The 21,100-nt window shown below is 44.4% G+C and overlaps 2 long non-coding RNA genes across 15 annotated transcripts; one reads left to right on the forward strand and one right to left on the reverse strand.

Moving 5' to 3' along the window:
* Positions 1 to 15,763: 15,763 nt before the first annotated feature.
* On the forward strand, positions 15,764 to 17,972 carry LOC126993224 (uncharacterized). Its single transcript, XR_007747521.1, has 3 exons — positions 15,764 to 15,907; positions 16,584 to 16,781; positions 17,302 to 17,972. It is a non-coding gene; the product is annotated as an uncharacterized LOC126993224 (long non-coding RNA).
* LOC126993223 (uncharacterized) lies at positions 15,797 to 17,641 on the reverse strand. 14 transcript variants are annotated; one of them, XR_007747519.1, is made up of 8 exons: positions 17,402 to 17,540; positions 17,139 to 17,268; positions 17,003 to 17,073; positions 16,879 to 16,937; positions 16,548 to 16,748; positions 16,208 to 16,411; positions 16,002 to 16,075; positions 15,800 to 15,933 (listed from the first exon to the last, which is right to left on the reverse strand). It is a non-coding gene; the product is annotated as an uncharacterized LOC126993223 (long non-coding RNA). The 14 variants fall into 14 exon arrangements; XR_007747517.1 differs by lacking the exon at positions 16,879 to 16,937 and having other exon boundaries at positions 17,009 to 17,073; XR_007747513.1 differs by having other exon boundaries at positions 16,548 to 16,937.
* Positions 17,973 to 21,100: the final 3,128 nt, after the last annotated feature.

Consider the following 21,100-nt stretch of genomic DNA (forward strand, 5'->3'; position numbering starts at 1 on the left):
TCGGTCTATCCTTAACTCAAAATCTCAACTAGAAACTTCACATCTCCTCTCTCGCTAAATCAGCTTCCTCGAGGTTGGGCGTTCTGTATCGTCTCCGCCAGTTCTTCTCCCCCGCGCAGTTGCTCTCCATATACAGGGGCCTTGTCCGCCCTCGTATGGAGTATGCATCTCACGTGTGGGGGGGCTCCACCCACACAGCTCTTCTGGACAGAGTGGAGTCTAAGGCTCTTCGTCTCATCAGCTCTCCTCCTCCTACTGATAGTCTTCTACCTCTTAAATTCCGCCGCGATGTTGCCTCTCTTTCTATCTTCTATCGATATTTCCACGCTGACTGCTCTTCTGAACTTGCTAACTGCATGCCTCCCCCCCTCCCACGGCCCCGGTGCACACGACTTTCTACTCATGCTCATCCCTATACTGTCCAAACCCCTTATGCAAGAGTTAACCAGCATCTTCACTCTTTCATCCCTCACACTGGTAAACTCTGGAACAGTCTTCCTTCATCTGTATTTCCTCCTGCCTACGACTTGAACTCTTTCAAGAGGAGGGTATCAGGACACCTCTCCTCCCGAATTTGACCTTGTTTTTGGCCACCTCTTCTGGCTCTTTTATGGGAGCAGCGATTAGCGGGCTTTTTTTATTATTGTTTTTTTTTCTGTGCCCTTGAGCTGCTTCCTTTGTTGTAAAAAAAAAAAGTAATAGTATTAATACAATAATAATAGTATAAGGTAATAATTGATTAAGCTGAGGACACACTCTGACAGATGATACATGGACTTAATAATTATAATTGAGAAGAATATGTTTTTTAAATTGTTTTTTAAAGGAGTGTATTGAATTTAGAGCTTTAATATTATTAGGAATAGAATTCCATTTTTTCGGTCCTGAATAAGAAAGTGAGTGTTGAAAAAGTGTTAAATTATGGGCAGGTGTACGTAAATTTTCATGAGTACGGGTGAAATAAGTATGTTGTGGCTGTAAGGACACGGAGGTTTCACTTTTGATCTTTTTATACATGTAAATACCAATTTGAGGTAGAGAGGTAGAGATGTATTTATTGTATGGAGGAGGGAGGGAGGGGAGGAGAAAGGGGAAGGGAAAGAGAAGGAAGGGAGAGAGGGAAGGGAAAGAGAGGGGGAGGGGGAGAGAGAGGGGCAGGGAGAGAGGGGGTCGGGAGGGTGTGTGTGTGTGTGTGTGTGTGTGTGTTTTGGGGTACATACACACACACACACACACACACACACACACCCACACACACACACACACACACACTCTCTCTCTCTCTCTCTCTCTCTCTCTCTCTCTCTCTCTCTGTGCAGGCATCTCATTGAAATGTAAAATAAAGTAATTTATCTTCATTTCTTTCCTCACGTACGTTCCGCATCCTCGGGTCGCCTGGTGCTGTCCTTGGGATGGCCGTGTGTGTGTGTGTGTGTGTGCTGGGTTACTGCAGGGCGGAACGTGAGTGTGTCTTGTTATGTTGTGTGCGGGGCTGCTCCTGGCTTCTTCTGGGAATTGTTAGGTTATGGTAAGGTTAGATAGATAGATTGATGAATAGATACAAAGCTGGTTAGATAGGTAATACAGACAGATATATAAGTAATTAGATATAGATGGAGAGTTAGATAGATAGAAAGATAAGTAGACAGAAATAGCGTGAAATATATAAATAGATAGATAGATAGACATAAGATACAGATAGACATAGAGATAGATAATAAATGGATAGATTTACATAGATTTACATAGAAAATCAGACCACACAGACCCCATGGTCCAGACTTCGTGGTCTGTCCTTAAACCTAAGTGATTTTACATTAATCAGAAGACTCCAAAACGTTGCACTTCTACTCTAGTTGATATTAAGTTGAAGGAAGTGACGGTCGAGCTTATTTTTGAAGGAGTCAATCGTGTTACACTGGACCACTGATGGTGGAAGCTTATTCCATTCTCGCACTACAACGTTGGTGAAGAAAAATTTTGTGCAGTCTGAATTTACTTGTCTACATCTGAGTTTTACGCCATTGTTCCTCGTGCGCAGACTGTCATCGATCATAAACAATGTTGATCTGTCTACATTCGTGAAACCATTAAGTATTTTAAAACATTCGATCAGTTTTCCTCGGAGGCGACGTTTCTCAAGAGAGAACATGTTAAGGGTAGAAAGCCTTTCTTCGTAGGTTTTGTTGCGCAAGGAAGGGATCATTTTCGTTGCCCGACGCTGAACACCTTCTAATTTAGCAATATCCTTTGCATGGTAGGGGGGACCAAAACTGTACCGCATATTCCAAGTGGGGTCTGACTAAACTGTTGTAGAGCGGGAGTATTACATCTTTATTCTTGAATACAAAGTTTCTTTTAATGAAGCCCAACATTCTGTTCGCTTTATTTGCTGCATCGATGCATTGCTGTGAGAATTTGAGGTTTGACGCGATTTTGACCCCCAAGTCTTTGACGCATTGAACGCTTTTGAGTTTAACGCCGCGCATTTCGTATTCGAACTTCTTATTCCTCGTTCCAACTTGAAGGACCTGGCACTTGTCTACGTTAAAGGGCATCTCCCATCTATCCGACCAAGCTGAAATTTTGTGCAAATCCTCTTGGAGGCTTTGCCTGTCTTAGTCAGTGAGAACCGAGTTACCAATCTTTGTGTCGTCTGCAAATTTACTAATGCGGTTATTGAGTCCAACATCCACGTCGTTGATGTAAATAATGAAGAGCACTGGGCCAAGAACCGAGCCCTGAGGGACGCCACTAGTGACAGGCGCCCATTCTGAGTTAAATCCGTCAATCACTACTCTTTGTTGTCTGTTGCTCAACCAATTCGCGATCCATTGGTTTACTTGACCGTCAATACCTATTTGCTTTAATTTGTAAAGTAATTTATGATGCGGGACTTTATCAAACGCTTTCTGGAAATCAAGATAGACTACGTCCAGTGATTTGGTTACGTCATAAACAGTGAAGAGGTCGTTATAAAAGGTTAATAGGTTTGATAGGCAGGATCTTTTGTTTCGGAAGCCATGTTGTGAGTCCCCAATCAATGAGTGGCTTTCAAGGTAACTCACAATTTTGTCTCTAATTATGCCCTCAAGTAGCTTACCTACAACCGAAGTTAGACTAATGGACCTGTAATTACCTGGTACTTTTTTGTCTCCTTTCTTGAAAATCGGTGTCACGTTAGCCTTTTTCCAATCTGAAGGGACGATGCCTTGTCGCAAGGACATATTGAATACGGTTGTGAGGGAGGAGAGTATTTCGCTCTTCGTTTCTTTCAGCAGAGTTGGATATACTTTGTCAGGTCCAGGACTTTTATTTGTTTTAAGTGAATGGAGAGCTTTAAGGACTTCATCGGTTGTTATTTCAAAATTAGGCAATGCATGCTCGAGATTTACAATAGTACTGGTGTTGGTGGTAGCGAGAGGAAGACTGTTAGTATTAAACACCGAGGAAAAGTAATTGTTTAAGAGGTTTGCAATGTGTTGGCTGTCAGTCACTAGTGCACCGTCGCTGTTTGTTAAAGGTCCAATACCACTTTTGATCGCCTTTCTGTTGTTTATGTAACTGAAGAAAGATTTCGGGTTATTTTTACAGTTGGCTGCAATATTTTCTTCATATCTACGCTTTGCCTGACGTACTAGTCTTTTTACTCGTCGCCTGGCATCATTATAAAGTCTAATGTTCTCGGGCGTGCTTTGTTCTTTCTTTAACCTGTAAAACAATTTTCTCTCATTGACTGATTGTTTAATTTCGCTATTAAACCACGGTGGGCTTTTATTAGTGTTAATTCGCTTCTCGCACAAGGGGACGAATGTGTTCTGCTGAGTGAGTAAGTGGTTTTTAAGGCTTAGCCAGGCTTCCTCTACGTTGCCGTCATCTGATAGTTGTATTTCTGTTAGTTTTTGTCGGATTTCTACGAAGTTAGCTCTTTTGAAATTGGGCACCTTTACTTTATTTTCAGTCACTGATGATTGAGCTTTAATGTCGACGCGCACTAATTTATGATCGCAAGAACCGAGGTGTTCTCCTACCGTGACACTACTGAAGAGAGATATATTACTGTGTATGTTTCTTGTTTTTTTATTATTTTTTTTTTGTGTGTGTGTATGAATTTTCCCGGCGTCATTAGTATAATTATATTCATCAGAGCGCCTCATAAACCATATCTATTTATATTACATTAACTCGTTAAAAAAAATTATTGGTATTTTTCATCGTGTTTCCATTATTCACAAAGTTTCCCCAAAAAACAATTCAGGAATTGTTTATTAGTACGTGCTCATTAGCCTTTATTTTTTGACCTGCTCTGCCGTGTGTTGCTAGCTGTGGCCTTCTGTCTGTTAGCGCCTCTGCTGTCGCCTATAAGAAGACATACGGGCCAGTATTCTCAGACGCTTTCGGCTCTCACAGCGTCTATTTCCCAAGGCCACAAAGGGGATTGGTCGTGTTCTCATGTGTGTGTTTCTTATTCGCGGTGCAGAAGCCTTGTCCATCTATCATTAGGCTCGTTGAACTACTCATGGAAATACTAACACAGTCTCAATCAAAGCCTTATCAAATGTGGATGTGTAAGCCAAGAAAGGTTTTAGAATGTCTTTTCTACGTTCATGGTCAAACTGTCATTAGGATCGTAAAACTAAACATGGAAATACTAACACAACCTATATCAAAGCCTTATCAAGTGTGGGTGTGCCCTGAAAGGTTTGATAATGTGTCGTTTTCACACTCATGGCGCAGAGGCCTTGTGAAACTATCACTAAGCTCATAATATTAACCATGGAAATACCAACACAGACTCTACCAAAGCCTTATCAAGTGTGGGTGTGTAGGCCCTGAAAGGTTTGAGAACACGGCCGTAGCTGGAGAGACTCAAAATCCCTATAGGTAAGCAGACTGTCATGATCTGGGTATCTCGTTCTCTGCCCAGCGGCGCTGTTTTCAATTCATAAAAGTTTCAAAAGACGAAAGAGTCTGAATTGCTTGCGAGGTTTTCCCTACGTTCAATTTGACCTTCCTTTGATGCAAGGAAAACATATATAAATAAAGGCAGTGAGGCGTATTCTTTCCTCTCCTAAGTCTATGTATACACAAGGTCTTCGTTACAGAGAGGCGGAGCGGCGTGGGTTTCAGATTTGAGACTCGATAGATTGCCACTTTTGTGACACTGTTGTTGCTTTTCCCTCATGCTAAGAACTCCAGTGGAAAATATTTATCTTCTCCCACTAAACAGTCCATGCATAACCCAGCAACTTCTCCGAGAGGAATTTTGAAACAGGCGAAGTCAGATGCCGACACGTTTAGAATACGGCTTGAATCAGGGACGCGCACTCAGGGTCACGGCGCTAAGAACAGACCGTCAACAAGTGCCTGTAGGGAGTCCAGTAGCATATATAGAAGACCTTAGATCCGTGTTTATAGTCGTGTTTATATTTCCGTCCGAACATATTAGGTAAATTTGACGTTGCAGTAATAGGATGTGAGTGACGCGCAATGCATTTCAAGCGTTGTGTTATTTGTTGACGTGTTTTTGATACAGACGTAAATGACTCGCGCCTTTTATGTGTTTTGGTTCGTGCAGTGAAAATGACGCAATACGAGCAGTCTTTCTTTAATTGGCGAACTCTCTCTCTCTCTCTCTCTCTCTCTCTCTCTCTCTCTCTCTCTCTCTCTCTCTCTCTCACACACACACACACACACACACATACACACACACACACACACAGAAGGATGGAATGAAGTGGATTGTGATGATTCGTCTTTTAAGAATCAGTAACAAGAGTGCTCCTTTTTTTTCCTTCACGAACATTTTCTTTTTTCATTTTATTGTTAACTCATGATGGAGTCAGTTATATTGATTTTCAAGTTCTGTGTTGTAGATTTTCCCTAGTCTTCCTTCCTTGTTAACTTAGGATCTAGTAGTCAGTGTTACAGTTTATACACGGTTACTTTACATACGGTTCCCTTCCTCTTTATATGTCACTGAACCGTTGTGGAATGCAGTCGTTGTAGTCGTAGTAGTCGTAGTTTATACACGGTTACTTTATATACGGTCCTCTTCCTCTGCATGTGACAGTGGACCGTTGTGGGCAGCAGTCGTGGTAGGCTCATATAGGGCTCGATATTGCCGAAGACCCATTAGCCGAGGATCTGTGGCGGAGCGTTTTGTGTCGGGCGTGCAGTCCCAGGCAAGCAGGGTCGGGGCTGCCTCAGTTAGCGAGCGAGTGGGTTAACAGCTGAGGCTCGCCGGTCCCCTCTGCCTACTGTCCTATCCCCGCTGCCTTCCCCTAACTTTCCTGCCCTTGCTTGTCCTGGTGCTCTTGCCTTCCCTCTTTTCCTGCCCCCCGCCACTCCTCGTGCAGCCGAATCATCAACTAAGGTCCACCAGCCTGCCCATCCTACTGACCTGTATCCGCTTCCTATCCCTAGCCTTTCTATCCCTCGCTTGCCCTAACTCGCTCTATTCCTTCCCTTCCCTGCTTCACGCCGCTCCTCGTACAGCCAAATCCCAGCCTACTGTCCTATCTCTCAGCTTCCTATCCCTAGCTATATCTTCCCCTCCTTCCCTTCCCTGCCTCCCGTCGCCCCTCGTGCAGACAAATCACAGCCTACTGTCCTATCTCTCAGCTTCCTATCCCTAGCTATATCTTCCCCTCCTTCCCTTCCCTGCCACCCGTCGCTCCTCGTACAGACAAATCCCAGCCTACTGTCCTATCTCTCAGCTTCCTATCCCTAGCTATTCCTTCCCCTCCCTACCTTCCCTGCCTTCTGTCGCCCCTCGTACAGCCAAATCCCAGCCTACTGTCCTATCTCTCCGCTTCCTATCCCTATGTGTTCCTTTCCTGTAGCTCTTCCTTCCCCTCCTTCCCTTCCCTGCCTCACGCCGTCCCACGTTCAGGCGAATCATTTGTCTCCAGACTGTTATTGCCGCGGGTAATTGTCGCGGGGTAACCACTCCGCTCACGTTTTTTCACCGGGGCGAGGGCGCGTCTGTTCCACTCTTCACAAAGGAACAGTTTTAATTAAGTTTGCTTTGACTGGATTCGCTTAGTTATGAAACGTGTGGCGTGGTGTGTTACAGTGTGTGTGTGTGTGTGTGTGTGTGTGTGTGTGTGTGTGTGTGTGTAATCCATTAAAGTTCGCGGAATTCAGCCCCCGGATGAATAATATCCCGCCGTGCTCACTGTGATGCCGGCGGCTGTACTGACTCGCTTGTAATGACAGGAACAACGAATAGAAATCAAACAGTAGATGTCCGCTTTGATCACGCTGAGTTTTACGCGTGTAACAACCGTGGCTCAGAGGCCTTAGCGGCGCGGCACGTGGGCTGAAGAGGCGGAGGGAGAAGGAAGAGTAGCAGGAGTTACTGAACCGTCACTCGCGCGAACTGTCTTGCTTAATAACTTAGGGACATACTCTTAAACATATCGGCGCAAGCACACATATTTGACACGGTTTTGCTAGGAGTTTTGGGCATTTCCTTGGATAGCTTAATAACCCTGGTGGTAGCTTGGCCCTGCCTCTGTACCAAGAACCCTAAAAACACTCATTAGAACCTGATTTGTCTCCTTTTTGGCCTTTGGAAATTGTTGATGTGAGGTGTGGAGGGGTCTGACAGTGCCGACCTAAGATTTCTCTGTACATATTAGAAATTGGAGCATCAGGAAGAGGTCAGTATTTACACTTTTTTGCGTTTACTTGTGGAGTTTCTATTGCTTGATAACTTAGATCTCCTTCTGTATGTGATTGAAACAAGAGGATCAGGGCGAAGTTAATATTTCCAATTTGTACATTTTTTAATCGTCATAAGCTTGGATAATAATTTTTAGTGATGACACCCACAAAAAACAACCAATTCCTGCCTCGTCCATCTCATAGACTGATAGAAATACATAGAATAATAGGCTGATGGGAAGATAGATAAAAAGATTCAGATATCGACGTAATGTGCAGATAGATGAATATAGATAGATGGCTTAGACACACACACACACACACACACACACACACACACACACACACACACACACACACACACACACACACACACACACACACACACACACACACACACACACACACACACACCCCGAAAAACACACACACACACACCCCCACACACACACACACACACACCCCCACACACACACAAACACATCCCCACACACACACACACGTACCCCCACACACACACACACACACACACACACCCCCCCACACACACACACACACACACACACACACACACACACACACACACACACACACACACACACACACACACACACACACACACACACACACACACATCCACCCCCACACACACACACACACACACACACACACACACACACACACACACACACACAACCACCCACACACACACACACACACACACACACACACACACACACACACACACACACACACACACACACACACACACACACACACACACACACACACACACACACACACACACACACACACACACACACACACACACACACACACACACACACACACACACACACACACACACACACACACACACACACACACACACACACACACACACACACTTGTGGCCCAGACCTGACCGAGGTCAGACATGGGTCACGGCGCTCCGTAAGGAGCAGCCTGGGGCCATCCCCCTCTCCTTTTTCATCAATAACCCAACACTGTAAGAAACTTTTGTGACAAGCTTAATCATGGCGAGAGAAAGTGAGTGCAGTGCGTTTGTGGTGCCGTGAAGACAATGAAGAGTAGTAATGGCCAGTGTGACGTCGACGCCGCCTAACCATCCAGCCGACGCCGGCCCCCAGGTGCCCCCAGGTACACCAGCCCGACCATCATGCTGCTGGGAGAATTCGGTTCAGGTGCAGTGCAGTGTTGAGGCCCGTCACTCAGGTGGAGTCATGGTTGGGGCAAGTGGCAAGGGCAAGTGGCATGGGGCAGTGCAGACGTTTTGATGTTCCCACGCCTACCGCTTCTCGGTCTACCTCTTCCTATCTTGTCTCACCGGCTGGAGAGATTAGCAGGTCATCACTAAGCTGAGTGACGGCCGACACCGCTTCTACCTGCACCCCTGCCATCAACTGCGACCTGACCCTTTTTTGACCTGGGGTTGACCTGGGGCTTAAACACCTGACCCGTCACCCGGAATACCACACCGCCTCCTTCAACACTAACGCACTGCATTCCACCACCTCACCTCCCCCCCACCACCCCAGACCCCCTATACCCCTTTCACATTGTACTTTTTTTTTCTATTTTATTTCAATATTGTATTTTTAACATGTATATTTTCAGCTTTACAGCTGCAATCACTTAATAAACCGTTTATTATTATTATTATTATTACACACACACACACACACACACACACACACACACACACACACACACACACACACACACACACACACACACACACACACACACACACACACACACACACACACACACACACACACACACACATCCACCCCGCTCCACACACACACACACACACACACACACACACACACACACACACACACACACACACACACACACACACACACACACACACACACACACGTACCCCCTCTTCCCCCACACACATACACACATATTCACCCGCCTCCACACACACACACACACACACACACACACACACACACACACACACACACACACACACACAGACGAGTATTTGCTGAGTTACCGAATGATGTGAATAACCTTTAGATCTTAAACCTGAAAGACGTTCCTTCCATGACTTTCTGCACCATCACGTAAGCCTCTTAAGAACCTGCAGTCTCACCTTGACCCGAACTAAATCACCTCGCCTCTGCTTCCTTGTTCAGCCCCTAAGAACGATCGGGAAGACTTAGTGAATGCAACAGAGGTTTTGCAGCTGACGTCATTAGTGGAGGTGCGGGGGTCGCGCGGGCCTGCACGGCCATCTTGGTGGTCAGTTATCAAAGCAAACCTTAGTGGCGGCTGCAGAACTTGCAGCACAAATACTCTGTGTTCGTCATGGGATACGTATGCTGTGCGGTTGGATGTTCTAACCGACACGGGAGAGATGCTGTGTCATTTTATAGATTTCCAGCGAATCCGGAAGAGCGGGTGTGGGGTTCTTGAAAGGTCTGGACTTCTTGAGATCTCGAAAAAATTCTCAGCACAAAAATATAAAATAAAGTATCTGAAAATTGAGTTCTCAGACTCACAGCCCCTTGTCATCTTTATTATTTATGACCAGTCACACACCCATAGGACAAACAAAGGCCAGATGAACCTGCTCTTAAGTTTATTTACAGCAACGAAGAAACTCGCTGGAAAATAAGGAATAAGCTAATTCCAGGCACACAGCTACCTAGCTAACTATCTTAAAACATCCTTAGCAAAATATGTACTTAGCTGGAGATGGGCGAAGCCGAAACCACACCTTGTCTACCTCGTGGTCTGGAGTCTTGGAGTCTTCCTTCAGTCCTCTCTCGTTCCTCTCTGCAACACGCCGCCTCTCGACCTTTCAAATGCTTCCCTCGCCTTGCAGTACACAGTCACCCTGACTTGTGGATACTACAAAGGCAGGTAAACCACCACGACGGACACGTGGCACGGAAGGATGGTGAGGTCTACTACTGAATATTTAAATTGTGGTCTAGGTCTACTATTGAATATTTAAATTGTGGTCTAGGTCTACTATTGAATATTTAAATTGTGCTTTTGTTAATATTCAATCTGTGGGTAACAAGACTGCTCAAATTAGGGAAATGTTAAATGAGCAATCACTTGATATTTTAGCTATTTCTGAGACTTGGTTGAATGAGCATGACACAAGTAGAGTTACTGAGATGACACCTGCTACTCACACTTTCTTTCATAGCCCCAGAGAGGGCAGACGAGGGGGTGGTGTAGGCATTTTCTTGTCGAATATTTTTTCTCACCTGAGGGTGTTGACACGAGTGAAAGTATCAAGTTTTGAATATATTGAAGTTAATTTTAAGCATCAAAACCAGTGGGTAGCATACCTTGTTATTTATAGGCCACCTTGGTCAAGTGTTAATCTCTTCTTTGATGAATTTAGTGCATTGTTGGACTCAATTGATATGGTTTCTTTTAAAGTTTTCATTGTTGGTGACTTCAATATATGGATGGATGATCATGAAAACCATAACACAGTTTCTTTCTGTGAGCTTCTTGAATCTTATCAGTTGTCAAACAAGGTGAGCATAATAACTTCATCAACTGGCCATATGTTAGACTTAGTCATTAGTGATGATGTGAACAATCTCATAGGTAGGGTGGATGTTGAACATGAATTTACTATTTCCCCAGTTCACAGGCTCATAACATTTAGATTATTATTGCCAATATGTAAGGTAACTAAGAAAATTTATTTTAGGAATAAGGTGGGTTTCTCTGCTGCTACATTTATCAGTGAAATTAGTCAGACTTTTTATGAAGATATGACGAGAGTGTGTTCACAATGATTTGTTATTTAAATCAAATTGTGTGAATTGTCTTACTGACTTTTATAATGAGGTGATTAAGACACAATATAACAATGTGTGTCCGATCCTAGAGAAGGTCATTACTGTCAAGGATAGATCTCCCTGGTTTAATGGTGAAATTTTGACACTGAAAAGAGAGAAACGACGCAAGGAACGTAAATGGAGAAATGAGGGATCTGTTGTGGCCTGGGAGGATTATAAAAATGTGAGAAATCGCTATAATGACTTGATAAGTAGGAGTAAAAGAAATTATTATCATACTAAAATTCTTGAGGCAGGATCAGATATGAACAAATTATATCAACTTTTCAACAGTCTTACTGGTACTACTTTGAGAAGAAAGCTTCCCGATGGTTTCTGTGATAAAGATTTAGCGGATAACTTTTGTAGTTTTTTCAAGAGTAAGATTATGAATATTGTATCGGAATTTGTGTACACACCTTTTATGCCTGTTGCTGATGTTGAGGTGGATTGTAGATTGCAGTGTTTTCAAATCATTAGGAAGGATGATCTTGTTCGACTTTTCAAGAAAGCTAAGAAAACATATTGTGCCAGTGACCCATTGCCTGTACTAGATATCATGGATGCAGATAATTTTCCTAGTTTCATGGATATGGTGCTAAGAATTGTCAGTACTAGTATTTCTTCAAGTAAATTTCCGGATTCTGAAAAGCGAGCTGTTATAAAACCAGTCTTAAAGGGAAAACTTGATTATCAAAATGTAAGCTCTTATAGACCAGTATCAAATTTGCCTTTTTGTCTAAGTTATTAGAGTATGCAATTATTGAGAGTTGATGGAACACTTGGAAAAGGTCCATGTCTTGCCTGATAGTCAGTCTGCATATAGGCCAATATTTTCTACTGAGGCTACTATTTGTTCTGTTGTTAATGATTTACTTGAAATGATGGATGGGGGTAAATGTGCTATATTGGTTCTTCTAGATCTTAGTGCAGCATTTGATACGGTTGTTCATGAATTGCTTGTAAAAGACTTAAGGAACATTGGAGTGGTAGACAATGCGTTAAAGTATCTTGAGAGTTATTTACAAACCAGAAGTTATTGTGTGCAAATTGGAAATTGTTTTTCTTCATATGAAGCTCTGACAAGAGGAGTTCCACAAGGAAGTGTGCTGGGACCTATTTTATTTTGTATATACATGATTAGTTTATCCAGGATACTACAACAACATGGTGTAGGATTCAAGTTATTTGCTGATGACACCCAGTTCTACTTTTCCATCACTGATATTGAAAATACAAGTGTTAAGATCAATAGTGTTTTTAATTCAGTCAAGGACTGGATGCATTATAAGCAATTGAAATTAAACGATGATAAGACTGAATTCATGCTTGTGGGGAAGAAGGACACTCTACGTTATTTTGGTGACGGTAACATGACTATAAGTGGTAATGAAATTCATATTGTTGAAAGTGTTCGTGACTTGGGAGTGTTGTTGGATTCCAATTTGACACTGAAATGTCAGATAAATAATGTCGTTAGGATTGCCGGATATCACCTTAGAAATATTGCTTTTATCAAGAAATACCTGGATGAAGATTCTATCAAGAAATTGGTGATTAACAGTATTATATCAAGAGTGGATAATTGCAACTCAATCTACTATAACCTGCCAAATCTCCACTTAAGGAAATTACAGATGGTCTTAAATAGAGCAGCGAGATTAATCAAAGGAATTCCACCACGAGAGAGAATTACTCCTGTTCTGATAGAGCTCCACTGGTTGCCAATAAAAGCAAGGATAGTATTTAAGTTATGTGTTTTGACACACCAAGCTTTGATTACTGGCCGTCCACCGTATTTGAGAGAATTATTACACGAAATACAGCCACGTGAAGGCATTAACACTCGCCGAGCCACTTCTGGAATCACACTTCATGAACCACAAAAGCACTGATTTGTTCGATGTATCTTAGCTTCGCAGCATTCTCAAGCGATCTCGCGTAATCACTTAACACAAATGATGCTGAAGGTCCTGCCAGTTGCCCGCGGGTAGTGACTTAGGGAGGGGGCACACGTGGTGCGTCTGCTCACTCTGCTGGGGAGGGGACCACCAGCGGGTCTGCAGACGACGCTATTTCGTGACGTCACTGCAAAACCTCTATACTCTTAAGAACATAAGGGGCCATATTCTTAAACATTTCGGGGTAAAGATTCGTTTTAGGTCCGTGCCAGTATATCATAATCTACTTTATGAAACATCACTATCTCTTCATATATCTTTTCTACAAACCTTCAACAGTCATGGAAACGCTTTGAAAATCCAATTCAAGGACTTTATTTTTTACCCTTTGAAAATAGGGGATAATGGTGCGGAGCTTAGTTGACCCCGCAGCCTACACTACCTCACCCGCCACGTTGGGTTTCTCCTCCTCCTCCTCCTCCTCCTCCTTCTCCTCCTTTTCCTCCCTCTCGCTAGCTCCCCTTTCTTGACCTCTACCTCGTCTTCTTTTTCCTTTGCTATTTTATCCTCCTCCTCCTCCTCACGCGTGGGTCAGTGAAATGGGTATGCCTGGGAAAGGTAAACTGAGGTAACCTGCGTGTCACAATCGGTCCTGTGTCGCCGGCTGAGGGGGTCTGCTGTTACCTGCGCGGGGTCACGGGCCAAGCGAGGAGCGCGCCGGGGTAATGCGTAGGTTGAATGTAGGGAAGTGAGCCAGTCATGTATTAGCACAGGTATGAAGGGGTATACAGTAAGGTTAGGCTAGGAAGGTTAGGTTAGGTTAGGTGTGGGTTTTATGGTTAAGGGGAGATTGTGTGCTGATAGCGGAGACAGTAACAGGAGGAGGCAGGCAGATGTAGAAGAAGTCACCCAACCAGCCAGGTATTAGTACAGGTGTGAAGGGGGTATACAGGAAGGTTAGGTTAGGTTAGGTGTGGGTTTTATGGGGGAGGGAAGATTTGTGCTTATAGCGGAGAGAGTAACAGGAGGGGAGGCAGGCAGAGGTAGAAGGAGTCACCCAACCAGCCAGGCATTAGTACAGGTGTGAAGGGGTTTACAGGTAGGTTTGGTTAGGTTTGGTGTGGGTTTTATGGGGGAGCGTAGATTGTGTGCTGATAGCGAAGACAGTAGCAGGAGGGGAGTCAGGCAGAGGTAGAATGAGTCACCCAACCAGTCAGGTATTAGTACAGGTGTGAATGGGGTTTAAGGGCCATATTCTTAAACGTAAAAGAACATAAGAACGTCAGGAGTCTGCAAGATGCCGGTTGGTTTATACAAGGCAGCTTCTGTAAGTCTAATCCCACCTTACCTCACTATCCATGTTAGATCGTTAAGTGTTTTGTTTGTTTGTTTGTTAATGGGTAGTCAAACAGCTGTATTACCGTCAGTTAGGTAGGTTAGTTAAATAGATAGTTTGATAGTTAGTTAAGCAGTTAGAGTCAGTTAGTTATTTTTACTATATTCTGTATTTATTTATCTATTTATTTATATTATTTTATTTATTTATTTATTTATTTTTTGTTATTTTGTTTTGTTTTTTTCTTTTTCCTTTTCTTTCTTTCTTTTCTTTTTTCTATTTGTTTTCTTTTTCTTTTCTTTTTCCTTTGTGTTTTCTTGCTGTTGGTTTTCTTTATGTGTTTTTTTGATGTTCTTTTTTCCTATCATCCTTTTGTTGATGTTCGTTGGTCTGGGTGAGCCGCTTTCCTCCCAGAAGAGACCCGCCCATAATTTTGGAGATGTTGTTAGGGCCAAAAGGTGGATGATGTTTGTTTTATTTCATTTTCTTGATGTCGTGTTTTTCGTTCTTTGTATTGCTTTTGTTTTATTTTTCGATGTTTTCCAGTTTTTTTTCTTTTACTTCTTTTGATTTTTTGTTTTTATTTTTACTATCATCATTTTGTTGATGTTCCTTGGTCTGGATGAGCCGCTTTCCTCCCAGAAGAGACCCATCCATAATTTTGGTGATGTTGTTTAAATGGGCCGAAAGGTGGATGATGTTTCTTTGTATTTCTCTTTCTCGATGTTGCTCATTTATTTCTGTTGCTTTTCTTTTCGATGTTTTTTCTGTTCTTTTCCATATTTTTTGGTGTTCTTTTCTATATCATCCCTTGTTGATGTTCTTTGGTCTGGGTGAGCCGCTTTCAGAAGAGACCCACCCATAATCTCCCAGAAGAGACCCACCCATAATTTTGGCGATGTTAGGGCCTAAAGGTGGATGATCTTTTTGTTTCTTTTCTTGATGTTTCGTTTCTGTATTTTCCATTTTTCTGGTGTTTTTTTTTATCTTCCTTTTCTTTGGTGTTCCCATCGCGTGGATTGTCTACGACAGTATAACGAGCACCACAAGCCCGGGTTTATTTAGAGTTTGCTCTCCTAGGCAGATTGCCTACCACGGCTGACGACCTCCACCTGCCCGGGTTTATTGTTCGGAGTTTGCTCTCCTAGGTGAATTGCCTACCACGGCTGACGACCTCCACCTGCCCGGGTTTATTGTTCGGAGTTTGCTCTCCTAGGAAGATTGCCTACCACGGCTGACGACCTCCACCTGCCCGGGTTTATTGTTCGGAGTTTGCTCTCCTAGGCAGACTGCCTACCACGGCTGACGAGCTCCACCTGCCCGGGTTTATTGTTCGAGTTTGCTCTCCTAGGCAGATTGCCTACCACGGCTGACGAGCTCCACCAGCCCGGGTTTGTTTCGAGTTTGCTCTCCTAGGCAGATTGCCTACCACGGCTGACGAGCTCCACCTGCCCGGGTTTGTTGTTCGGAGTTTGCTCTCCTAGGCAGATTGCCTACCACGGCTGACGAGCTCCACCTGCCCGGGTTTATTGTTCGGAGTTTGCTCTCCTAGGCAGATTGCCTACCACGGCTGACGACCTCCACCTGCCCGGGTTTATTGTTCGGAGTTTGCTCTCCTAGGCAGATTGCCTACCACGGCTGACGAGCTCCACCTGCCCGGGTTTGTTGTTCGGAGTTTGCTCTCCTAGGAAGATTGCCTACCACGGCTGACGAGCTCCACCTGCCCGGGTTTGTTGTTCGGAGTTTGCTCTCCTAGGTTGATTGCCTACCACGGCTGACGAGCTCCACCTGCCCGGGTTTGTTGTTCGGAGTTTGCTCTCCTAGGTGAATTGCCTACCACGGCTAACGACCTCCACCTGCCCGGGTTTGTTGTTCGGAGTTTGCTCTCCTAGGTGAATTGCCTACCACGGCTAACGAGCCTCACCTGCCCGGGTTTGTTTAGAGTTTGCTCTCCTAGGTGAATTGCCTACCACGGCTAACGAGCCTCACCTGCCCGGGTTTGTTTAGAGTTTGCTCTCCTAGGTGAATTGCCTCCCACGGCTAACGAGCCTCACCTGCCCGGGTTTGTTTAGAGTTTGCTCTCCTAGGTGAATTGCCTACCACGGCTAACGACCTCCACCTGCCCGGGTTTGTTTAGAGTTTGCTCTCCTAGGTGAATTGCCTACCACGGCTAACGACCTCCACCTGCCCGGGTTTGTTTAGAGTTTGCTCTCCTAGGTGAATTGCCAACCACGGCTAACGACCTCCACCTGCCCGGGTTTGTTTAGAGTTTGCTCTCCTAGGTGAATTGCCTACCACGGCTAACGACCTCCACCTGCCCGGGTTTGTTTAGAGTTTGCTCTCCTAGGTGAATTGCCTACCACGGCTAACGACCAGCACCTGCCCGGGTTTGTATAGAGTTTGCTCTCCTAGGTGAATTGCCTACCACGGCTAACGACCTCCACCTGCCCGGGTTTGTATAGAGTTTGCTCTCCTAGGTGAATTGCCTACCACGGCTAACGACCTCCACCTGCCCGGGTTTGTATAGAGTTTGCTCTCCTAGGTGAATTGCCTACCACGGCTAACGACCTCCACCTGCCCGGGTTTATTGTTCGGAGTTTGCTCTCCTAGGTGAATTGCCTACCACGGCTAACGAGCCTCACCTGCCCGGGTTTGTATAGAGTTTGCTCTCCTAGGTGAATTGCCTACCACGGCTAACGAGCCTCACCTGCCCGGGTTTGTATAGAGTTTGCTCTCCTAGGTGAATTGCCTACCACGGCTAACGAGCCTCACCTGCCCGGGTTTGTATAGAGTTTGCTCTCCTAGGCAGATTGCCTACCACGGCTAACGACCTCCACCTGCCCGGGTTTGTAGCCGGAAGATCTCCGGCACCTCCATCGGGGCCCCGAGGGACGCCGAGGAGCCCTGCCTGAGCCCTCCATTCCTGCTATGCTCGCCAGGGAGACCTTGGGCTCGCTGGCGCTCCACACCCCCGCCGAGGCGAGGATGCAAGAACTCGCTTCTTAAAACTACCAGACTGGATTATAAAATTAATCATAATTACTGTGAAGGCGCCGGTCACCGCGTTTATCGGTTCAGGGATGGAAGACCGACGGGCCTGGGAAACGCGCACAAGCATCCAAAGGAATCCTCGCGACGGCTTGCGACGCAGCATCCGTTTCCCTTTTCTTTCTCATTCCAATTTTTCTTTTTTATTATATTTTCCTTCTCTGATTGATTGATGGATTGATTTTACTTGGTAGGAAGCTGTTCACCAATTAACATCATTCAGGTGTACATTGCACCCACACACCTGCCGAGAGAAAACACCAGTGAGAGTGCTGACGCTCACGAGGACGGCCCCTATTTTCAACATTCGCATCGGGGCCCACTTCTCCTTAGTCGTCTGTCTCTTTATTTTTCTCTTCTCTGTTTCATTCTATTTCTCCCTTTCTTTCATCCTTGCTCTCCATCTATGAATTTATTTATTTCTCTCTCTCTCTCTCTCTCTCTCTCTCTACACACACACACACACACACACACACACACACACACACACACACACACACACAGACGCACACACAGCTTTCGTAGGCGTTGTGGGTATTGCCAGGGGTAGTTTAATGACCCTGGTGGTAGTCTGACCTCCTATCTGTACTATGGACCTAAAAAAAACACTCATGAGAATCAGACTGATCTGCTTTGACCCCTGTGGAAAAAGTTGGTATGAGAGACAGAAGCGTCTGAGAATACCGGCCTAGGAGTTGTCATGTATAAGTCGAGTGTCCTCTTGTTGGGTTAAGGATATGCACTGTTAATTATTTATTCATTTCTTGGCATCACAGGAGGCGGCTCAAAGACAAAACAAAACACACTCACTAAAAAAACACCAACCACTTCTCCCACAATCAGAAAACACTCACCATCATGTGTTTTTCTTTTTTTTTCTCTCCCATTTATATATTTATTTTCGCATCATAGCAGGCAAACGTTAACACACAGCACACACACAAAAAACGATAACCACTTCTCCCACCATCAGAAAACAGTCACCATAATGTGCTTTTTCTATTCTTTTCTCTCCCATTTATCTGTTTATTTTCGCATCACAGGAAGCAGCTCAAAGGTAAAACAATGACACAAAAAGTCTGTCCACCACTTCTCCTAACACAAACACACGAAAAAAATAGCTGCCATCAAGTGCTTTTTCTCTTTTTTTCTTTTCTTTCATTGATTCATTGAGTTTTCACATCATAGGAGTTTCATTTGATGTTGATGAAAGTTCAGCATGCAGCTTTTTTATTTATATTGCCATTGTGCGGAACTTATTCTATGAGTATGTCGGAAAAAATGACTGAACGGGTAAATGTTATGAAAGAGATGGGGAAGCAAAATGGGGTTCAATCCTTATGAGAAGAAAGTTTTATCTACGAATTATTGGGTCTGGATTAAAGTCTTCCTCCACCTCTTCCGCTGCTTCCTCCTCTTCCTCCTTTTCTTCCTCCACTTACCCTCTTCTAGGTTCTATCTGTACACCTCTACATAGTTTCTCGTGGAAATACTATAAGAATACACAGTCGTTCCACGCACAGCATGATGACGTCACACTCTCACCTGACCTAAATCTAGGCTCCAGGGTTCCCATGAAAACAACAACAACTAAAAGTAAAGGGATGACTCATGTGTGACAAATATAATGCAAATAAAAGGTAGCGAAAACAAAGAACCTGATGTTAAGGGTCAGTCTTACAGTCCAGTACAGCACGCTTGTAAGCTCCCCAACCGAACACAAAACACGACGAAAATTCCTTGTATAGTTTTTTTTTTTACAGCAGAGTTTTCAGTACAAGGGCATAAAAAATGTAACAACTGTGAAAAAAAAACCTCAACAACGAATTTTATTCGTGTTGTGTATTCGGTTGGGGAGCTTACAAGCGTGCTGTACTGGACTGTAAGACTGGCCCTTAACATCAGGTTCTTGACGTCATCATTCTGTGCGTGGATCGACTGTGTATTCTTGTAGTATTTCCACGAGAAACTATATAGAGGTGTACAGATAGAACCTAGAAGAGGGTAAGTGAGCTACAAACGTGCTGTATGTTTAGGAAAGCGCGTCGCCTCCTCTGGCGACGGCAGCGGCGACGCTGCAGTCGCCGCGGCCGTGAAATAGCTCGCAAGGGTTTAGGTCGGGGAGCATAGTTAAACTACTCCATCAGAACTTTACGACCTACTAACGGGGGGGCTGCGCCCCCCTTGACCCCCCTTCTAGCCAGGACCCCCCCACATGTATATGTGACTTATTTCGGCGAGGACGTATTTCGCAACACCAGCTGCAGTGTCGCCGCGGCCGCCGCCAGAGGAGGCGACGCGCTTTCGTAAACATTATCCCTATTTTCAATAGCAAAAAAAGAGTCCTTGAATTGGATTTTCAAAGCGTCTCCATGACTGTTGAAGGTTTGTAGAAAAGATATATGAAGAGATACTGATGTTTCATAAAGTAGGTAATGAGATACTGGCACGGTACTAAAACGAATCTTAACCCATTTCGGCGCCCGAGCTCACATACTTGACACGGTTTTCGTATGAGTTTTCGGTATTTCCAGGAGTATTTTAATGGTCCTAGTAGTAGTTTGATTCTTCTTCTGTACCATGAACCTGAAAACACTCTCATGAGAACCCAATTGATCCCCTTTTTGGCCTTTGGAAATAGTTGGTGTGAGGCGGAAGTGTCTGCCAATACTAACCAAGGAGTCTGCAACAGGCCGGTGGGCGTATACAAGGCAGCTCCCGTGAACCTGACCCCACCTAACGTCACTGTTCACTCTGATCTTCATAATCTTCACCCATTACTAGTCCACTGCAGGATAGAGGCCTTTCCCAACGTCCTCCACCTCTCCTAACCCCACCTAACCTAACCTAACCCCACTCTGGCCTTCATAATCTTCAGTCATTACTAGTCCACTGCAGCATAGAGGCCTTTCCCAACGTCCTCCACACGTCTATTTTTGATATATTACTCCATCGTGCTTTGGCAAATACTCTTAACTTAATATAATCTTCATCTTCAGGCATTGCTAGTCTACTGCAGAACAAAGGCCTTTCCCAACGTCCTCCACCTTTCTCTGATATTATACTCCATCGTGGTTTGGCAAATACTCAAACTTAATCTAATCTTCATCTTAAGGCCTTGCTAGTCCAATACAAAACAAAGGCCTTTCCCAACGTCCTCCACCTTTCTATGTTAGGTTTCTATGTTTCTATGTTTCTATGTTAGACTTCTTCATCCTGCTCTGGCAAATGCTCTAACTTTAGGGATTGACACTGTAAACTTCATATCGTCAGTCTACGGCAGAACAGAGGTC

Source organism: Eriocheir sinensis, unplaced genomic scaffold, assembly GCF_024679095.1.
Source record: "Eriocheir sinensis breed Jianghai 21 unplaced genomic scaffold, ASM2467909v1 Scaffold586, whole genome shotgun sequence".
NCBI lineage: Eukaryota > Metazoa > Arthropoda > Malacostraca > Decapoda > Varunidae > Eriocheir > Eriocheir sinensis.